Genomic DNA, 22,821 nt, shown 5'->3' on the forward strand with positions numbered 1-22,821 from the left:
AATATTTAATCAAATATCTGGGCACTCCATGACCCACTTGGGTTGATATGTAAAATTAACCATCACCGTGGTGAATTCCTGGGTCCTTTCTGAAGGCAAATCAGAGGAGAGAATGCAAATATATCTGTGTGTGGAATTTATTCCAAGAAGGCAGATGCAAAAATTTCCTCTTGAGGAAAGGCTGCAAGCTTTGTAGATGGAAAAGAAATGGTTACAACGATGATCTGAATATAAATTGCTTTGCATTTCACAGATTCAACATTTGAAGTCTCGGCTATTTGCAAATGACTCTTGCTACAGGATGGGTGAAGTCCTGCTGCAGTAACAATGCTAATGCTAAGTCGCTTCAGTCGTGTCTGACTCTGTGTGACCCTATGGACTGTAGCCCGCCAGGCTGCTCTCCCCATTGGATTCTCCAGGCAAGAATACTGGAGTGGGCTGCCATGCCTTCCTCACTGCAAAATCTCAGTGGCTGAAAATAAGAAACAGTTCCTTCTGATGAAGGCTGCATTGTCACCTCAGGGTCAGCTGGGATCTCTTTATACTAGGACCCAGGCTCACAGATTCCATCTTGGCACTTCCTTCTAGTAGCAGGCAGAAGGAGGCATGGCTTAAAATGTTTGCCCAAGAGGGTCACTACCACTTCCTCCCGAGTGTCACAAGCAATGGCAGTCACACAGCTTCCAAGGAGAAGAGCCTGGGAAGAGACAGGAAATATTCAGCGAACAGGACTTGCATCCACCACACCCATGACAGGCAGCAATGGGTAGCTTTGTGAGGCACAGAACCATGAACCCCCATTTCCTATAGTAGAGCCAGTGGATGGGCCAGGCCCTGGGGATGCTGACCGAGGCCTGTTCACTCACTGTTTGGGCTCTGGATGCCAGAAAGGCCTGGGCTTCTCTCTCATCCTCTTTGCACCATTCTCATGAATTGATATAAATGCAGACTTTTGGAGTTAAAAATTAGCCCCAAAGAGAAAACCAGTTCTAGACAGGGAAGAAAAGAACAGAAAAGAGGCTCAGAAAAACTAAAGTCAAATGCAAAGGACAAAACACCAAAGCTGTGTAAATGGCAGAGTAGCATACATGCTGATATTTTGCAATAAAACAGTTCTATCATCTTTCAACATGTATCTTATTCAAGCTAAATAGCATGTTGTTTAATATCCACATTCCTTTCAAAAGGATACATTACATTTTTCTCAACCATTAAAACTATGGATCATTCCCTTTTCTCCTTGAAAGATCTCTTCCCCTCCTCCCTGATAATTTTTATCTTATTTCAATATATTTTTATCTTATAAATGACTTTACTTATGAATTAACTATGTTTAGAATCAAACTTATCATTGCAATTTGCAACACCCAAGTGATTGATATAACACATTTGGATAAATAATTATTAAACATCAAAGCAACATTTTATTGGAAATACACCTCTTATGAGGCAGATGAAGGGGATCAGAATGTCTTAAATGAAAGGACACTCGCCCCAGCCCCCAGCGTTGCAGTTGCCCCCTTGTTGAACCTGTGGGGGGTCTGCCAGCCCTGAAGCAAGGCACTGTGGGGAGACTCTGGGTGGGTGAAGATCACACTGCTTCTAAACTGAGCAAGGCCAGTTGTGAAGGGGAGATGGAACGGTGGGCGGTGGGAGCGTTTCCAGGTAGGTCAGTTGGGAACGTTGCTGTGTGGAGTTTGAAGATCAGTGCCCACAAGCTCTTTAGAAGTGCTTTCGTGCCCCCAGGGGTAAGTCGGAGTCCCTTCGAAAATCCTTCCTCTGCTCCCTGGCTTGCTGGAATGGCTTTCCCTCCCCCGGCTTGAGCGGGAGTAACTAGCATTGTGGAAGGAGCGGTGGACCCTTTCCACAGCACCCGTCACACCACGTCTCATTTGTCTTCTCACAGCAAGGCCCGGAGATACTCAGAGCAGCAAGTGGTCCCCACCCCCGTCCCGCCACACTGCTCCCTCCCCGCCGTCCCCTTCAGCCGCTCTCCTTTCTCCGCAGGAGCCCGGCTCTGCCCCACTTCCCCCTCCCTCCCTCCCTCCCTCCCTCCTCCGTCACTCCCTTCTCCCTGTTTCTCAGTTTCCTTCTCCCCTCCAGTTTTCTTTCTCCTTGAAATCATCATCACAGAACTAAGCGTTGCATGTTATTTGCATAAAACCATTACAAAGGGGGGGAGAGTGACGTTCCCTTATGGGCCTGGGTGCAAGCCTTTGACAGATGGAACTGGTATCGAGAAAACAAATTGTTAATGCTCTACTGAAATTTCACTGCAGGCACTTGATAGTTGCATGGGGGACCCAAAATATACTAGGGTCGAAGCAAATAAATTCCATTCCCAAACCACTAAGATGAAAAGGCAGCTGCAAATTAGGTTTGAAATGGACATCCCTGTCCTCAGAGATTTAGCAGTGACAAATGGATTAGTCCCCAAGTGGAACACAAACCTACTTTGCTTTCCATAGAAGCAGAGAAGACTAATAAAGGCTGTGCCTCTACGCAGCCCTGAATCAACTGGGGCTCCCTCAACCTGTTTAATAGCATCACAGCTGAGCTTCTTAATTAAGCCGCAATAAGAGTTGCTCCTTAAGAAACTGGTAAACACCCGAGTCCTTGAGTTTATTAATTAATCTTTAATTTTCTTTCATTTAAAATGAAATGTGTTTAATTATTACATTATTATTTTTAAGTGAATAGTGGTTTCAAGAAATAGCATAGAGAAGGAGCCTTCAGTGCCCTCATACCATCTATCAGTGTTCTCAATGCCATCTATATAATGCTAAGAAAAATATTTCCAAGGTCAAGTAAACTCATTTTTAGGCAACTGTTTACTGTGATCTATCTGGGACACACACTCCAAGCGGCAAGTGTGAGGTTTTGCAAATTCAGGATCAAGCCAGTATCCTAACCTCATTCTTTGGCCCAGCCTCCTCTCAGTCAGGAAAGGTAACAAGTAACCCCCAAATTGCAGTTAACACATCAAGATTTATTTTTGTTTCTCACGCAAAATCGATTGCCAGTGGAGATGACCGTAGAGGGCAGTGTTCTTGGTGTTTCAGCCATCAGAGGGCTTCCATCAGGCAGTGTCAACCTCACCATAGCTGCTTCCACTGCACAGGGCAGGGCTCTGAGATCTCCCCTCCTAAGGAAATTTTAAGTATTGTTGACTATGGGCAGAGAACATTTAGTTTTTGCTTCAAAGTGTGAGGGGTGGATTGTAGATTAATGGAAAGCCTGTCTGTAAACATGGATTCATGAGTACTAGAAAAGTCAGAGGACAAGCCCCTGGGAAGCAGTATCATATTAGTAAAGACAGGATTTTCCTGGGGGCTGGGAAAGAGGGTTGGTCACCGACAAGGAGACTCTGTGCCCTGGTCCTTAAGATCCATGGAAAAATGGGACCAGGAGGTTTGGGGGCTGGGCTGGAGAAATGGGTCCAGTCCAAGGGGGAAGGAAATGAGAGGTGCTTTGGCAGACTTTGGGGGTTCTTCTCTAATATCTGTGCTTTCCTTCTTTTGTATTAGTAGCCTAGGTATTTTGCTTGGCACAAAACCACGTAGGAGAAAAACTACATTTCCCATTCTGGCTTGCCAGTAGGTGTGGCCACATCACTAAATTCTAGTTAGTGTGATGTAAGCCTAAGTACTGTGTTCAAATTCTGAGAAGCATCTTAAGGAAAGAGAGCGCTCCCTCCCTGCACTGCTTCCTTCCTGCTTCCTGTGGCTGAAATTCAGACGCAGGTGTCCAATGTAAATCAGGCACCTAGGAGTGAGAAGCCTTACGCTGAGCATGACAGAGCAACAAGACAGAGGGGGCCTGAGCCCTTGGGAGCCACTGTACTCACCCTCGACTGTCCACATTTATATAAGGCTGACATACATCTTCATCTTGTTTAAGGAGCTGTTCATTTGGGGGGAAACTCTAGCTGAATGGAATATCAAATCTCATCACAATGGGTGCCATTGAGCTAGAAATCTTGGGGAAATTCAGAAGGTAACAGGCAGAGCCAGTGTGCACTCTGATTGGACACACAGTGCAAAACTCTACGGATGGGGGAGTGGATGGTTGACAGGTTGGAAGAGATTTCTGGGTTCCGAGAAAGGTGGAGTCTCAAAGGACTGGCCAGGATAAGCTGGGTGTGGGAGCTGGGTGTGGGAGCTGGGTATGGGTAGAGACTGGAGAGTGAGGGAGAGGAGAGCAGAGAGAGGGTGGTTCTCTTCCAAGGGTTGGGATGGGAAGGCAGCATCCTTCCAAGGGAGAAGGGGTGAATCAAACCCCACCAGAGTGGGGTTCTACAAGGAAATCAGAGCAGGTGAGAATTTACCAATAGTTAAGATATCTTGTGGAGAAGGAAATGGCAACCCACTCCAGTGTTCTTGTCTGGAGAATCCCAGGGACGGGGAAGCCTGGTGGGCTGCCGTCTATGGGGTCGCACAGAGTCGGACACAACTGAAGTGACTTAGCAGAAAGGTATCTTGAAAATTATATCTAAAAGAATCAGTTCACAGCCGGCTGAAACAGTTACCTGCTGAATGAAATGAAGAAGGAATGATGGCATGAATGAACAGCACCAAGAGAAGGTTAAGAGAAGTGGTGTGGAACAGCGGCTGAGAATGGGGATTAGAATCCTAGAATCCATACCTCTGTATCTCAGACCAACACCTAAATGTCGTGTTCAACAAATACAGATGTGCAATATCACTGCTCCTCCTCCTCCTACTGTTGCTGTTGTTACGGTTGGGAGTAACTGAGTGTCCACAGGTGGATCTGATGGCAGATGAAGAGACTTCAGGGTCCACAAGCCACTGTCTCTTTCTAAACTTCCCTGACAATTTTTCCTCCATATTCTCAGATGCAGTTCAAGCTTCCTTCAAATCCTGGGTTAATTTCCGTTCCTCTAGGACATCAGTTGTGATCACCTCAATCCACAGCAATCCCCTGCTCTGATAGCACATCATTACCTTGTCATCAGGCAGCTGTGATGTGCAATCCTGGCTGGAGTCTACCTTGTTTTCTGAGCATTTGATGGGCAAACAAGACCCTTCAAAATACCTGAGCCTTGCTTGATTCTGAGACCCATCTTGCAGCACTTCCTCCCACTTTGAAAATCCCATCCATACTCTCACAATTTTTTTATGTCTAGTTATCACATTTTATTAAATAGATGTGTAGTAATCATTCTTCTATTGTTATACATTCACTTTCCCCCTTGTTTTTCACTATAAGAGCACTGTTAATACCTTTGAAAGTATATTTTAAAAATATTCATAATTAGTAGCATTCTTAGTATGACAATCAGAAAAGCTGTGAAGAATTCTGCACTTCTGATATGGAACTTCTCACATCCTCTTACATTTTAAAGTTATTGTCTAAATTTTGTATCATAGGCTTAAATACATATTTGAATATAATTAAATAAATTACATGTGCTTCCCAGGTGGCACTAGTGGTAAAGAATCTGCCTGCCAGGGCAGGAGACATAAGAGACTCAGGGTTCGATCCCTGGGTTGGGAAGATCCCCTGGATCGGGAAGATCCCCTGGATGAGGTCATGGCAACCCACTCCAGTATTCTTGCCTGGAGAATCCCATGGACAGAGGAGCCTGGCGGGCTACAGTCCATAGGGTCGTGAAGAGTCAGACATGACTGAAGCTACTTAAGCACACACACAGGCAAATAAATTATCTAGAGTGTTAATATATCAGTAAATCTCAAAATAGAGTAAATATTTATTTTATATATAAGTAAATGAAATTTATATAAATGGATATAATTTTTTGACATGTAGATATTGGCATTTTATTTTATTTTTTTATTTTTAAATAAATTTATTTATTTTAGTTGGGGGCTAATTACAATATTGTAATAGTTTTTGCCATACATTGACATGAATCAGCCATGGGTTTACATGTGTCCCCCTTCCTGGACCCCCCACCCACCTCCCTCCCCATCCCATCCCTCTGGGTCATCCCATTGCCCCAGCCCTGAGCATTTGTCTCATGTATCGAACATGGAATGGTGTTCTGTTTCACATGTGATAATATACATGTTTCAATGCTATTCTCCAAGAACGTCCCACCCTCACCTTCTCCCTCAGAGTCCATAAGACTGTTCTATGCATCTGTGTCTCTTATTCTGTCTCGCATATAGGGTTATCGTTACCATCTTTCAAATTCCATATATATGCATTAGTATACTGTATTGGTATTTTTCTTTCTGGCTTACTTCACTCTGTATAATGGGCTCCAGTTTCATCCATCTCAACAGAACCAAAAAGAAAATTATAATGTAACTTTCAAAAGTAGTCCATTGAAGCTCAATTCCATTCTGGTTCAATAGCCACCATCATGGGTTAAAAAAAATACATATACAAGCTTTTCTTTCTTAGGAATTCTGCCCTGTTCTTTTTTCTCCATCAACTTATACACCCCTGGCAGAAATTTAGTCTTAATATATATTTTTATTCTTGGAAGCCTTTTATTAATCACTTTATCACTTATCACTGCAACAAAAATGTGCTTAAAAATTGAAATTAAAATGCTTTTCATTGATTACAAGCCTTTAAATTTTAAGTTATTTTAAATTCAATTATCATTATAGTTATTAGTAGGATACATTATTTATTTATTTATGGTGCCTGGACAGGGACTTGAACCCTGGGCCCTCAGATTAAAAGTCTAATGCTGTACCAGCTGAGCTACATAGGCAGTAGAATATACTGAGCAAAACAACTTAAACATGTCACAGTTTGTGATAAAGACTGATCAATTCTTAAAAAAGTAAAATACTCTGGGATACACTTCTCTTAATATGAGAGGTGGGACTTTTTTCATTGAATATATTCATGAATGAATACTATTATTTTAAAAAGGCAGGCTTCAGCATCAATGGCATTCACACATTTGTTTTTCTTGGTATCAGCGCTGAGAACTGTTTAGGGAAACAAACAGATGGACTTGGAAGGGTTTCTGTTGTCTACAGCGCAATCATTTGGTCTTTTTTCAAGTTATATGCCAAAAATTACATAATGAGTTTTGATAATCTATGAACTGACACTGGTACTAGATTCTCCAATTTCTGTGACAATGAAGAATTGAAAACAGTCTGACTCGGTAAAAGCAGGTGGTTCTCAGTTATACAATAGATGTGCTACCTGGTTATCAGACATTCACGTTCTGCACTGAAGGTGAGCATTTCAAAATGTGCCTTTGCTTAGTGCCCTGAAGGACATGCTTTCTTTTTTTTTTCCTTGCAGCAGGAGCAGGGGACTGCATCTCTGTAAGATTCAGAATGGGCGATGCCTTTTCAGAGGCCTCTCTCATCTCCCACCCGTCTCTACCCTCCTTCTGCCTTGGAGGCTAACTGCATGGACCAATCAGTGGGCTCCCTTCCCCTATGGCTTCTGGTTGTGTTTGTCCAACGGGGAGCCTGGCATTGGTGGAAGCGAGGAGGAGAAGAGAGAAGGTTGGCTGGGCATTTATGCCGGGGCTCATCTGCGGAGTGACTCAGGGCACCTCTGCATTTTCTCCAGAAGGCCACAGCTCCTTCACACTTTACATAGCCTGTCTCCAGGTTCTAGAAACTTCTCCCCCCTGACCCTACTCAGGACTCCACCAGCCCAAAGGGGAGGCACAATCCTTTGTAGTTTTCTTTACTCCACCTACACCTTTATTAATATTTCCTCTATCACTCCTCAAATAACCCGATTTGACTGCACTTTCTGTTTCCTGTTGGCATCCCGACTGATAAACTTATTTTTTATATAGTGGAAGAAGGACATGTGTGAAGGAGGAAGTGGCAAATACAACAGGAGTTAAGTAGAGGGTCTGGGAACTGGCCCTCTTAGGACCATCTGTGCCTATGAACCCTTGGAAAATCTTCATGGGCCCGCAGGGGCCTGGGCATTTCAATTTGATGATTGCGCGTTTGGTACCTGACCATCCCTGTCTGTCCCTTCCATTGCATAAGGGTAAGGACACAGTTGGGTGCCCAAGAGGCATTAAAGGAAGCTGGGGTGCTTTCTCTTGACCATCAATGGATACAGGTGAATCCTATCTGGCTTTGATGTGTGTCCAGTGCCTTCCAAACTCTCCTGCTGCTCAGCCACACCCACCACTCACCTCACCTGCAAGAGAAGCAAATGTCCTCCTCTGAGCTGTGGTATGGGGCTGGGTCTGGTTTCACAAAGCTGGGACCTCATAATTGCCTGCTGGAGTCTGGCATCAATCACCCATGACAGGGAGCTTGCCTGTTTTTTCTGCCAGCCTCTCTGCAGTACTGATTTAGAAATTCCAGACAACTCATCGAGAGCTCTTTATTGCAGCGGCGGGCAACTGATCTACAATAACATGTAAAAAGATAGGAGTCCCTAGGCAACAATAGCAGCTGCCGTTTGAGTTGAAATTGGAGTTAAAATGTGTGCTGAATCCACCTGCTGGGGATGGAGCAATGACCTTGCACCTTCCATCCTGGAATGGTCTAGAAGCCCCTGGGGGCTATTGCCTGCTGCCACTGAGACTTGAGGCTGCTGCTATTAAACAGATGGCTCTAGGTGTGTTTGCATTAACTGCTACTATGATTTTTTTTTTCTTTCATGAGGATATTTCAGATTCTACCATCTATACATCTATCCAGGTGCTATGGCTCAGTTGATAATTTGAATTCTTGTTTAGCAAATATTCAATCTCTTCCCATCACCGTGTGAGTGGGAAGTGCTTCCTTCACACCCCCTTTGATACGGGTTTGGCTCACTGCTTTGCTTTGACCAGCTGAATATCAGTGAAAGTGACAGACCAAAGACATTCAACGTGCTCCCGCAGCTTGTTTTGCTCTTGCTCTTGGGGATCAGCTACGAGAAGAACGTACCCAGATGGCTGCTTCATCTCAGCTCGTGGAGCAAGCCCCGTAGAGCCTGGCCAAGATCAACTTAGCTGTGGTGGCCCCATGGACCTGTGAATGTGGGCATAAGCGCTTCTTGTCAACTGCTGAGTTGGGTTGGCAACTCCTGAGAAAGGACTGCATTTGCAGATTCTGCTCTGCTGAACCCAAGGGAAGCAGTGTTCATGTCTCTGCTCAAAACCAGGCTTCATTCATTCTTGCATTTATTTATGAATGCACTTGTTTATTCTGCAAATGCGTTTTTATCACTCTTGATATTAAGCACTGCGCTAGAGAGATTCATGTGTCTCCGTGTGTCTGGGTTGTCCCTCGATCTTCGGGAGAGAAATGAGGTTATGCAGGTGCACATCCGTAAAGTGCTTTGAAAAGAAGAAAGAAAATGAAGTCAGTCAGTCGTGTCCGACTCTTTGCGACTCCATGGACTGTAGCCTACCAGGCTCCTCTGTCCATGAAATTTTCCAGGAGAGAGTACCGGAGTGGGTTGCTGTTTCCTTCTCCAGGGGATCTTCCTGACCCAGGGATTGAACCCAGGTATCACACATTGCAGGCAGTCACTTTGCCATTTGAGCCATCAGGGAAGGCATGCTATAAATCCTGCCGGTTTCCCAGCTCTTTTCTCCAGCTTTGCTCAGCTGCATGACCCTCTGAGGCCAGGCTGGGGTGCCGTGAGTGGAATGGAATCCTGCTCCTGCCTGGACAGGCTTAGATGATCCCCCTGCATTAAAACAGGGGCTTCGGGGGAGGAAGAGGGGCAGAAGGTAATGCTCACCATCTCCCCTGCGGGGAACAGGTGTTCTCACCTCTTGCCTGGGTTACTTGGCTCAGCCACTTTGTGCTTAATCTTGTTTGTTTTCAGGTAAAGAAACTAAGGCTCAGAGAGAGGCAATAACTCACCCAATCATTGGCAGAGGGCAGGAGCAGTAAGTGTTAATTATTATTATGCCAAGTCTCCATGATTAGAGATGTGAACGACCATCTTAGAGATTGAACTCTTGAACATCTGTGCAGAAGAGAGTTGCCATAGCAGGCCTGAATGATCTCTTTTGAAATCCCTGCTTGCAGGGTTGGCCCTTGACTGGTGTATGGGAATTTGGATGTGGGGAGGGTTTCCAACACTCTGATAAGAGGGGCTCCCTGTGCCTAAACTGTTTATACAAAACAATATGGTTTATGCTGAACACCTGCTCTCCTTCTGGGAGTCTGGGGTGTGGGTGCATGCTAGGCAGAAGCTGCCACAGGCCCGATCCCCAATAAAAATCCTGGGCACTGAGCCTCTAATGAGCTTGCCTGGTGGGCAACATGCATACATGTTGTCACATCTTGTTGCTGGAGGAATTAAGGGAGACGTGCGTGACTCCACCGAGAAAGACTCTTAGAAGCTTGCTCCTGGTTTCCCTCGAACTTCATTGCATGTGCCTTTTCTCTTTGTTGGTTTACTTTGTATTGATTCCCTGTAATAAATCACAGCCCCTAAGTATGGTTATACTTGGAGTCATATGAGCGTTCCCCCCGCCCCTCCCCCGTGAATCAGCAAGCCTGACAATGGTCTTGAGGTCCCCTAATGCAACATCCCTTCCTTTTACTTGACTCTAAGCCTTGGCTGTGGACCCCTCACCCCAATTCCAACACCATCCTTGACTTTTAGGATCATCTTACTCATCCATAGGACTCTGTTGAAATCTGACCTTGATCACGAGTTGTGAAGGGTTTTCACCCTTCTTGTGACTCCACAGCATTAACTTCCAGAATTATCCATCAGATGCTGTGTCTTAAAGGATCGTCTGTTTCCTTCCAAAGAGCTGAGTTTTGACTTTTGTGACATATGTCAGTGTATCACAGCCCTTAGCCTAGAAGCTGAGATAAAATGACATTGGCTTGCCTTGTCTTCCATGCTCTGTGTTCACTGAAAGGAAGACTTTTGAAGATAGAATCTTAATAGATACCAAATTATTACTTAACTTCAAAATATTTTGACAGCTCACAGACACAGCTATAGCAAATATGTCTTCTCAGTTATAGTGCCTGTAACTGGAATTAGCCCTAGGACTGTGAATCCTAGTTTTAAATGTGATTAGAATTTTATTCCCTATAGATTGTTTTAACTTGTTAATCCAGTCATCAAAAATTGATTGAGTGCCAAGTGCCACTAACTGAATATTGTGGAAATTACAAATGGAAAAGACTCATTCTATTCTTTGGAAAGATGTGGGTTCCATGGCGGTTTTTGTAGGTATTTTCCATGCCCACCCAGTCTCTGGCCACCCATACCCCTGCCATGCAATAATCTCAGGGTTGGTCATGCTCACCCTCCTCCCAAGTCATCCATGTGTCTCAGGGAAAGTGACCCCATGCCCAGTGACAGTGGGACTGAACATTCCAACCTAAGCAGTATAATCCCATCCTCTTTCCCACATGATTGGTTCACCAAAACCATACCTGAGCCAGTCAGCATGTAGTAGGCTTAGGGTGGCCCAATCAGGGCAGAGTTCAGATTTTCCTTGGATATGTCACCCTCTGGATATATATGGGAGAACTGGGGATTTGAATATCAGAAATGCTGGGGCATTTTGGGAAGCCAGACTGAGGAGGAGGAGAAAGGTACCATCTTTAAAAACAAAAGATTAAATGGAGAAGAATCTTAAGCTACTCCTGATATCTGAACCTCTGAATATATTGCTTATGTGAACAACACATCATTTTGAATAATTAAGTAAGGATGAATTAGTACTTTTAAGGTTTGCATTCAAAATTGATTTAAATGATTTAGCTCCAGAGCATCTGTTCACCTATCCCTTCTCCCATTGTTTATACTCTGATTTTCCTTTGGAAAAATTATTATCTCTCCTATATTCCCAGACACATGTTTGGACTGATACCAGAATCAGATCCATTGGGGTTGCTTGTGCAAGCTTATGCCAAATGGCACACTCTGCCATTTTGGTTTTGACAACTGGATTAGGAATAGACTCATAACTCAATTTGAGCTAGCTAAAGGATAAAAAAATTTAAGACTTGTGCATTAGATACTGTGAGATCCCCTTTATCCCCCTAGTTTGTGTGAAGGTCTGTGTTCTAGACTCCCAGGAGCAATTCTGCTGTTTCCTGTTGAGAACCCAGAATGGCCAGAAGATAGAGCCCGAGAATAAAGGCAACATCAGAAAGCAGAAGTGAATGAGAGAAACCAAATCGTTTAAGATCCTGGGTTTGACCTATCATGAGGCATGCTACCTCTGGACCTCTCTCTTATGGGCATCAAACCCAACCCAACCCAGCCACCAACAACAAAATTGTTATTAACTATGAAACTAGTTTAAGGTGGTTTCTCTGACATTTGCTACACATACTAAACTTTTCTATGTCATTAGCCATTAGGGAAGTGCTAATTAAAGCCACAATGAAATACCACGGCCCATCTGTTAGAGTAGCCATTGTGAAAACCTGACAATACAGTATATTAATATATAAGCTTATATATATCTATAGTGTTTGTATGTATATATATAAAAGCTTGTGGAGCAACTGGAACTCATGTGTTCCATTTAGAAAAACAAAATGGTACAGTCATTCTGGAAAGCAGTTTTTTAGATTCTTACAAAATTAAACACACGCTTACCAGATGACCCAGCAATGCCATTCCTGAGTATTTACCCTAGAGGAAAGGAAAGTTATGTTCTCACAAAAACCTCTACCCCAATGTTTATAGCAGTTCTCTTCATAATTGCAAAAATATGGAAACCACCCAAATGCCCTTCAGCAAGCTAATGGTTAAATAGCCTATACATCCACATGATGGAATGCTACTCAGGAATAAAAGGAATGAACTATTGATATACAGAGCAACTTTGAATCTGGAAGGCATTATGTTGAATGGGAAAAAAACAGTCTCAAAAATTACTGTGTATTTCCATTTACATGACTTCCTGGAAAGGGGGAAAGAAACCCCAAGATACAGAACAGTACAGGGCTGCCAGGAGTTACAAGTGAGGGAGAAATTGTGCCTGGAAGGGACTAACAGGAGGCTGGGTTTTTTCGGTGAGGGCAGATGATAGCACTGTTCTCTATCCTGATTATATGAGGATTACACAACATATATGCATACATTAAAATTCATAGACATGTACACTGCAAAAGGTCAATTTCACTGTATAATGTTTTAAAAATGACATTTAAAGTCACACAGGCAAACTGATGTCTCTGAAGGCATGACTTGAATTTCCCTTAGAAGAGAAGAAGATTCTCCCACAGGCCCCACGCTCAACCAGATATGGCCTGACTTTCCAGAATCAAATCCCGGATCCCTGCTGGAGGACGGTGCTGGACCGCCTTCCCTCAAAGGTGGCGTCAACCTCTGCCCGCCCATAGAAATGTAGGACAGCTAAGATTGTGGACTGAAGTCTCAGTCTTTTTCCTCCTCCTCCCAGTTCTGACAGGCAGATGGAAATAATGTTGGAAATGTAAACTCTGAGTGTGAATGGGAATTTTATTTCCAGAGATGTTTAACTTTTTTTTTTCTTCTCATGGGCTGAAAACTTCATTCATACCCAAATAAATTATCTGGGGGTGTTGATAAGAGGATATGTCTTAAAGGCTTTTCACAAAGCTCTGTATTTAGAAAACCTGCCCTTCTCAGGGCTGAACTTTTCATAGGGACTTGGAGGTGGGTGGGTAGAAGGGTGGGAGGGTATGGCAATCTGAATATGCTGTGTTTTCTTTTCCTTTTTATGTGTTCACAAAGCACTCTGATATCAGGGAACCACAAGTTCAAGGTGGGAAAGAAGATAGGTTTCTCCGGAGACAATTGCCTTTCAAAGCACACACAGGAATTCCACTTATTCTGAAGACCTGCTGGCAGCAATCCAGTTTAGTTTGCATTTCCTAAGACAGAAATTGGGAAATAGTAGTAGAAAAATAGGAGACCCTTGTTGTCTATCTTTGGCTTCAAAGGTCAGTAGCCAGGGACTCCGTTTAAATGGCTGAGTGAAAATGGACATATGAGATAGGAGGGTGGGGAACATTTTAAGGTTTTATACAAGTACTATGGTTTTTTTTTTAATTTTCTATGTTTTCCCCCAAATTTTGATAGCCACTATGTGTGCTAGTAGCAGGCATTGGCTGCAAATGGTAGAGATCCAAAATTAAACTAAACTAGAAGATAAGGGGAAATGGCTCGTTTAACTGAAAAGTTTGGAGAAGGATTGCAGGCTGGTTGGATCAAGGGTTGTTTTTTTTTTTTTTATCGGTTATTCATTAGTTACAAATAGAACTGGGCCAGGAGAAATCAATCTAATAGAGAAATCGATCTAATATAAATGTAAAAGGTTTATGTGGCTTACAGGATATCTGGGAAGAGCAAAAAAAAAAAAAGGGATTTGGTGGATCTGAAATCAGGAGTGAAATTCGAAATTCAAATTGCAGTGCAGAGCTGCTCCAGAACACAAACTAATATCCCCACTCCTGGGGCCATTGCAGCTAAGCCCAGGCACCAGCATTGGAACCCCCACATTGATGCCAACAGGAAATTGTGTGTCCTGGGGACCTCTTGCCAACAAAGATCAGTGTGGCATCTTCTCCAGGTGACCAGCTTCTGGATGGTATGGTGCATCTAACTCAATGAACCAGGTCACCTTCCTGCACCCTATAGGGTGCAGGAAAGCATGTTTGTGACTTCTCATTTGGGGAAACATGAGCCCATAAGATGGGAAATTCTCTAAACATGGGAGGAAATTTAAGGATGTTCTGGGACAAACAGTAACAAAAACAACAACATCATCAGCAACAATAGCTAACACATGGCAGTAGTTTAAGATGTGCCTGGCAGTCTTCAAAGTACTTTACATGTATCAATTGATCAAATCGTCATAAAGTCGCTTTGGAGATCAGTATTTCTCAGATGAAAAGTCTGAGATAAAGTGACTTGAACATTGGCTCAGTTCTATTCCAGGGTGGCTCTCCATCCAGCTTTGCCTGGGATGGCCCCCAAATAATGATCATGAGCACCCCATTTACTCTCAGAAGTGGTCTGATTTGGTCAATGAATTGTGTGGTCATTCTACCCAGTCACGCAGCTGGGCAGAGGAGAAGCCTGGATAACAAACAGCCACTTACTGGGGGCTGCCGCCGCCACCAGTCTCCCTCTTCTCATTTCTCAGCTCTGCCCGCCTCTGTTGGGGTTCCTTCCCCAGGGGTCAGGTCTAACAACCTCCCACTTCCCAGGCCAATGGCAAGAGATACCATCCCTACAGAGAACCCACCTCCATCAAGTTGTGGGGTTTTTTTTTTGCCAGAGATCCTAGAATTTCAACTCATTGGCTTAGTGGGTTTAGAACTCCTTTCTGAAACCTGGGCTGATGCCCCAGGAAACTCAGGTGCTGAGAGTTGGGGGGAGGCATCACCAAGCGGAGACAAGTCTCCTGTGGTGCAGAGAAGCAGGTGGGTGCTGTGCAGAAACAAACATTTGATATCCTGTTTGCCTGTAAGAACCCACCGTTTACTGTGACTATTGTAGGAAAACCTGGCTGGCAGAACTGGATTCTCCTTGTGACCCATGTGTTCAGTGATCAGAGAGGACTGATTCTAGCCTGATGCCATCAGATGTTGCCATTGGAACCCATCCCATTAGAGACACAGAGATGGAACAAAAGGCCCTCCCTCAATGCCTTAGGATCGGCAAATTTATTCTGTAAAAGGACCAGATCATAAATAGTTTAGGACTTGCAGGCCAAGTGTGGTCTTTGTCACATATTCTTGTGTGTGTGTGTGTGTGTAGTGTAGTGTAAAAACCTCTTTAGTTCAGGGATTAAAACAGCTTTTGTGGCTGGATTTGGTCCAGGGCACTTGTTTGCAAGCCCCTAATCCATCACAGAAGGCAAGACACAGATGTGTGAGTAGAGGGTAGGGACAGCCTCATGTCGCCAGTCGCAGCCCCACCTGTGTGTCTGTAGACACCATGTGGAGGGGGTGGTGAGCATCGTGTGGGTTCTTGGAGGTGACACCCAAGAGCAGGCTCGGGGGCTGCTGGAGGGGCCTCGCTAGTTCAGCCATTTGGAGTCCGCTTCTTTTCTTGCTGGCAGCACCCGGTGTTTCTCTGGAGAACCACTGCTGCCCCCTGCTCAGTTCAGACCTCAGACTGTCAAGATCGCACATCATCCATCTCAGTAAAGATCCAGGAATGAGCATGTGGCCCCTCAGTCACACACACAATAAAACTCAAGTCCCTCCCACGACCCGATGGGGCTCCTGCCCACCTCTCCAGCCTCTCTCCCGTTACCCTTTATCCCCAGCCACCCTCATCTCCTGTTTTCCCACTGACACACTCTGATTGGTCCCTCCCCTCTGCCTCCATACTTTCTGGTCCCTCTGCCTGACGTGGTCCTCTCTCCACTATTCACAGAGCTGCCTCATGTAGATCTTTCCTAGTATTTGACCTTCTTAAAAGGCCTTTCCCAACTTTTAGAAAATAGTCCCTCTTTATTTCCTTGCCTCTTCCTGTTTATCTTCGTCACGTTTGTCACACCTGACATCTTTTATGTTTATTTCTTAATGCCTGTATTGTCTGTTACCCAGCAAGATTGTAAGCTCCAGGAGGGCAGGAATTTTTGTCTGTTTTGTCTCAGGAGTCCTCAGCATCTAGAAAAAAGTCTGGAAAAAGTGATACTCCCTGAATGTTGGCTGAATGAATAAATTCATGTTGGCACAAAAATACTACCTCTTTCCCAGAAGCTTTGAGTCTAAGAGGTGAAATATACTACAGCCACAAAGGGAAAATCTATGTGAGGACAGAGTCAAAAGATAGAGAAACCAGATCCTGATGGTATCCTTTGAACACCTTGATCAACCTGTACCTGAAACCAGGACTCTGTTTTCAGTTACAAAAGCCAATGCATTCTCTTTATGCATAAACCATTGTTCTTTTTCTTAAAAAAAATTTTTATACGCATAAAGCATCTTGAATTAGAGATTTTGTTGCTTGTAATAAAGGAGTCTTCAGAGTATTATTTGGCTATTCAGAGAGAAGGGAATCGGAAGGAAGGGAGAGAAGAGAGCATGTGCTGAGTGGTTAAATGATACATCGGGAGATGGAGCAATTCCAGCCTCTAATCCAGTAACATTCTCTGTGAGCCTTAGAGAAACCCAGCAAAGTAGGAGTCAAAAAGGAACATAAAGGGAAATGTTGCAAAATTTAGGCTAATTGAGCTGAGCTTATTTGGAACACATTCTCACTACAGGGTGAGGAGAGTACAGATCCTACACAGATGCCATGGTCAGGTGAGGTGTGAGGAGCTCACACTCCCCCCAAGCCTCTGTCCACAGTGTGGCCTCAGGTAAGCGCTCGAACCTCAACTTCCCTTCTGGAAAAGTGAGATGACAAAACCCAATCTCAACAGGGCTGTAATGAGGACTAAATAAGGAAATACATGTTAAAACACCTGGATTAGAAGATGACCCATGGCAGGCGTTCAATAAACAAAAGTTGTGATTATCATGATGGGGTCTGGACTGTGTGCTAAGTCACTTCAGTTGTGTCCGACTCTTTGTGACCCCATGGACTGTAGCCCTCCAGGCTCCTCTGCCCATGGGGTTCTCCAGGCAAGAATACTGGAGTGGGTTGCCATGCTCTCCTCTAGGGGATCGTCCTGATCCAGGGATTGGACCCAAGTCTCTTATGTCTCCTGAATTGGCAGGTTGGTTCTTTACCATTAACATCACTTGGGAAGCCCTTGGAGTCTGGATTGCCTGGCTTCAAACTTGCACTTGAATTTGGAGAGCTGCCAAAACTCTGCTACCCCCAGAATCAAGGGTGGGGCAGAATTGTGCCACGGAAAAAGCAGAGCGTGTGGCTTCTGCAGTTTGTGAGGCTGCATCAGCTCTATCAAGCGGGCGGCAGTAAGGATCATGAAAACGCTCGTTTTTATATGACACATTACCCTGTGCAGTTTCTTGCAAAAGTCTGACGAGGCTCATACTGCTGTCCTCCCCGCCCTGCACAGCTGACATAATGCTTTCACATCCACATCCACTCTCACAGGGCATCCAAGGAAAGAGCTTAAATGCTTGCGGACTGCACAGAGACAAAGGTACCGTCTTTCCTCTGTCCACCCTTCTGGTTAAGCCAAGGAGAGAGTCTCAGGGGGGTACTCAGAATGCCTTATCACCTCTCCTGGGCTTTCTAATCTCCCAACCTAGTTGGGGATGCTGTTGGGACAGGAAACCAAATTACTGTGTAGCCAGTGCATCTTTGAACCCCTTTTGTGCACATTCATTTATCAGATTAGTTAAGCTCTAAGAACAGTGTCTTCACTGGTGAGATAAAATTAAATGCAGAAGCTCTGATGGGGAGGAATGCAGGAAACTCCCATACCTGGAATGGGAAACCCAGGTAAAGGGCCAAAGGCTGGGCCCCTAGGAACTTGGAGAGGGCAAAGAGGGTGAGGCTGTTAAGTTGCTATCAGGGAAGAGTGATGGGGACATCCCGAACCCACAGTCACAGCTTCTCCCCCCACTTTGGCAGAGGGAATTGCAGAGGGATGTCTAGACTCTTCCAGATGCTCTGTTCCAGTAGAAGCGTGCACTACCGGCACACATGCCTGTCCCAGCTGCCATCAGAACACCTCCAAGTCTTTTGCAGCTGACAAAGTCTCGGTTCTGATCACCATCCATCACAAGCTGGTGATGGTTCCAGTACCTGGGGCCTGTGTGCCCAGAGCTAACAGAGCCCATCTGTATGGACTGCTTGGCGCCAGGACACAGGCCTGAGCAGCAGGCTGATGGGGCTGGCAGCCTCGCATGTTTTCCCTCCTGTCTCACATTTCTCCATCCAGGAGGAGCAGACAGCGTGGAATGTACCCCTCCAGAGAACTGGGAAAGCTGGCAGCCTCTGAAGCCTGACCCCTCGCTGGACACACGGAAACAAGCCCTGAGGAGAAGCCTGAAGAAGAAGGTGGGCATTTATCAGGATCCTGTTCACCTCTTCGTAAGGACACTAGACGACTTGTTTAGCCACTGCCGAGAGACCTGCCTGCTCCATTGGGAGAAGCTTGCAGAGGCTATGCCTTAGCTAGCTGTCCACGACTGAGGATCAATGCCCGATGGCTCACATTCCCTCCTCCTTCCACCTTTCAAAGGCATCAGCAAACCCATGGCTGCACCTCTATCACAAATCCTGCACTGTCCAATTCTCTCCACCTCCATCAAGTCCACTCTGATCCAAGCCATCACCATCTTTAACCTGGACCATCCAGCATCCCTCAAGCTTATCTCTTCTTTTTGCACCGCCCATCCCATCCTCCACAGATGGCCAGAAAGATCATTTAAAATGATATATCCAACTGAGTCCCCCTCCTGTTAATATTTTCCAGGGGGTTGTTGCATCTGAAATAAAATCCCACCTCCTTCCCTGGCTTCAAGCCTCTGTGTTCCTGGCCCCTCCTTAACACACTTGCAACACTCTAGTTGGACTGGAATGTTTTCTGTTCCTTGAACACCAAGCTCACTCCTACCTCAGGACCTTTGCACATGTAGTTCTATCTGTCCGGATTGATCTTTTCCCAAATGATTAGAGGAACCACCTCATTGTCATTTTCCTAAGTTCCCTCTCTCCAATTAATTTCTTCATTGGATGTTAGAACCTCATAAACTTCTGTCCCAACATCAAAGTTCCTCTCCAGCTGCCACCTTATCCTGTTCTTGCCCCAGGGCTCTTCCAGCTCTGGGTTTGATGCCTCCTAATGGTCTAGCCTGGTGGAGATAACCCAGGACCAGAGTTCAGAAAATATAGGCTTGATCACAACTCTGTTACTTAGCTGCTTGTGCTTATGACTTATTTTCCTAATCTATAAATCTGTGGAATATTGATGTTCCCTTCTCAGGGTTCCTAGGAAGATGTTGGAGCTAGTAGAGGTGAAATATTTTATAAACTGGGATGTCCTCTCAGATATTCATTAACATTCAGTTTATGCTTATTGACTACCTCCTGCAAAAGTCAGGCCTAGATTAAGAATACAAGGAACAGTGTCTGCCCTTGAGATCAGGGGGAAGGGGACAGTGGTTCAGTCCACAAAGACAGAGACAGCCTAATTTTGAATCCTGTATCTGTCGCTCAATGGTATTATGACTTTGGAAAAATGGCTTCAGTTCTCTCATGTTAGTTTCATGCTCTAGAAAATCTGTTTAATTGCACCTTCCAGAGTGGTTGTGAGGATTAAGCAAGTCAATCTAAATAAAGCTCTTTAAAAACACCTGACATGATAGAGATTAAACAGTCATTTGTTACCAGAAGGGGAGGCTAATTGATAAATCCAATTCTCCACTCTTTATTTCCTGTCTACTCATCTACAGTCTAACTTCCACCCATTACTCCAAGCTCAGATCAACCCCAGCTCGTTAGTCTGACACCTCCTGCTGACAAGCCACCTCTTCCCCAGCCTCGATGTTGGAAACAGTACTGTTGGCTTTCACATCCATCCTCCTCATAAATATTTATGTTGTCTCTCCCAGCCTCACCATGTCTCCTGGGGTCATAGGAGATTCTCAAGAAACATATCAGAAAAAAAAAAAAAGAACTTTATAGTGAAATGGTAGCTTCCTTCACAGAGGCTCCATGCAGGCTGAGAACAACTGCTCCATGACAGGGTTAATGAGTAATATTTGGTGAGTGTTTTAAAAATGTGTTCCCATATTTTGAAGCAAAGCTGAAGGAGGGATAGAAGTCCCACAACAGGCATGATGGCTCCAGCTCTGAGACTCACCAACTGCTGAAATGTACACAAAGCTCCTGAAATTCACCAGCTTTTGAAATGCACACAAAGAAGGGAAAGGCAGGGTACCGTGATGGGAAGAAGGCGGCAGAGGAGATGCAGGGAGCACAGGAAGCGGAGAGGTGGAAGTACAAGGAGCGAGGGGAGAGGGTGAGCTGGCTGACGCCTTATACGTCTGAGACATTATTTTTATTTTTTCATGATTTGATCTTACTTTATTTATTTATATTATTTTTTTAAAACATGAATTTCCAGTTTATTTAGTAAAACCAAAACATATATCATATTATCTTAAACTGCATAGTTCCTTACAATATAATTTGGTTTGATCTTTTTTTTAATTGAAGAATTAAAAAAAATTTTAGGCTATAGTTGATTTTTTTAAATTATAGGATTTTATTTTTATTTTTTAAATGAAACAAAGATGAATATTTTTAATGATAAAAGGTACAATTCACAAAGAAAATAGACATCATCAACCATGAGACCCCTTAACAACATAGAAATAAAGATACATAAAGCAAAAATCAGAAGAATATGAGGGAAGAGAAAAAACATATAATCATAGTGAGAAATATTAACGTTTCTCTGAGAATATTTTATCAAGTGCAGAAAATAGAATAGGAGTATCTTGAATGATATTAATAATTTAAATATAATAGATTCATATTTAATTTATATTAATCATATCTTACACAAATATATTTAAAATTTTGTATCTCATACATTATTAGATGTCCGTAGGACATTTAGAAAAATTGGCGAAAAGATAAACATTATTAAATTTCAAGAAGTAGAATTCTTTTTTGTTTGTGATTCAATTATACATATACACATATGTTATTTTCAAAATTAGTTTCCATTATAGGTTATTATAAGATATTGACTATAATCCCCTGTGCTATACAGTACACCACTGTTGCTTGTTGCATATCTATTTTTTTAAATCAGAAATCTAGTATTCTATTCATACTAAGTCGAACAAGTAGAATCAAAATCTCAAATTTTTTAGTTAGGCAAAAATTCATAAGTTTTCTAAAATATATATATTATACATACTATTTTTATATATATGTATACAAAAGCATTTCTACTACGTTTGACAAAGTCTTGAGAAAACATCAGAAAAAAAGAGGAGAAATTGGAAAACAAACTGAATGAAATGGGAGCACTGAATATGACATAGAAAAAGTGAAACAAGCTAGATGAAAGTAAAAGATCCTCATATAGTCCAGTTGTTTTTAAACATGGCTGCTCATTAGAAACATCTGGAACTCTGGCAAAAAAAAAAAAAGCAATACCTGAGCATTTGTATTTTTCAAATAATTCCAAGAAAATTCTGATATGCATCTGGATTTTAAAAAATGATTATTAGGCTTTTCTATTAAATGGTAGTTTTGGTGATACAGAAATCTATAATTTTTCTGTAAACCAATCATGATACAATGGTATTAAGTAATAGTTACATAATCACAATAGTAAAAGAAGTTTATCAGTTTTCACAATCAATAGCCAGACAAAATATAAGATAATTATAAATGCAAACCATAATGGGAACATGATTAACCTAATAATATAAAATAATTACATACAGTTTGGGGAGTCAAGCAGAGTGATGTGGTAAGTGGAAGTGCATACGTGCACATGTTTTCATCTGCTCAGTCTATGTGCTTTGGTTGGTGCAAAATGCAATGTGAGAGACCTGGGTTCAATCCCTGGGTTGGGAAGACCCCTGGAGAAGGGAAAGGCTACCCACTCCAATATTCTTGGGTTTGCCTGGTGGCTCAGCTGGCTGGTAAAGAATCTGCCTGCAATGCAGGAGACCTGGGTTTGATCCCTGCATTGGGAAGATGCCCTGGAGAAGGGAAAGGCTACCCACTTCAGTATTCTGGCCTAGAGAATTTCATGAATCCATGGGGTCATGACTTTCACTTTCACTTTTCAAGGTAATTATCCATATGTATGATCCTATTACCATTTTCTTAATTGTTTAGGGTTTATTTTCTGTAGGTAGGGCTTTTCCTTTTCTTGTTTTCTGCCTAGAGAATTTCCTTTAGCATTTGTTTTAAAGCTGGTTTGGTGGTGCTGAAGTCTCTTAACTTTTGCTTGTCTGGAAAGCTTTTGATTTCTCCATCAAATCTGAAGGAGAGTTTTGGTGGGTAGAGTAT

General features: G+C 43.4%; 1 long non-coding RNA gene and 1 other non-coding gene across 2 annotated transcripts; one reads left to right on the top strand and one right to left on the bottom strand.

The window, feature by feature from the left end:
* Positions 1-1,667: 1,667 nt before the first annotated feature.
* Positions 1,668-20,139, top strand: LOC145531463 (uncharacterized). The gene is made up of 2 exons (XR_014072462.1): positions 1,668-1,748; positions 18,719-20,139. It is a non-coding gene; the product is annotated as an uncharacterized LOC145531463 (long non-coding RNA).
* TRNAK-UUU (transfer RNA lysine (anticodon UUU)) lies at positions 6,637-6,709 on the bottom strand. Its single transcript has one exon. It is a non-coding gene; the product is annotated as a tRNA-Lys (tRNA).
* Positions 20,140-22,821: the final 2,682 nt, after the last annotated feature.

The sequence above is a fragment of the Giraffa tippelskirchi genome, chromosome 13 (assembly GCF_054371585.1).
Source record: "Giraffa tippelskirchi isolate mGirTip1 chromosome 13, T2T-mGirTip1v1.2.pri, whole genome shotgun sequence".
In the NCBI taxonomy this organism is placed as follows: Eukaryota; Metazoa; Chordata; class Mammalia; order Artiodactyla; family Giraffidae; genus Giraffa; species Giraffa tippelskirchi.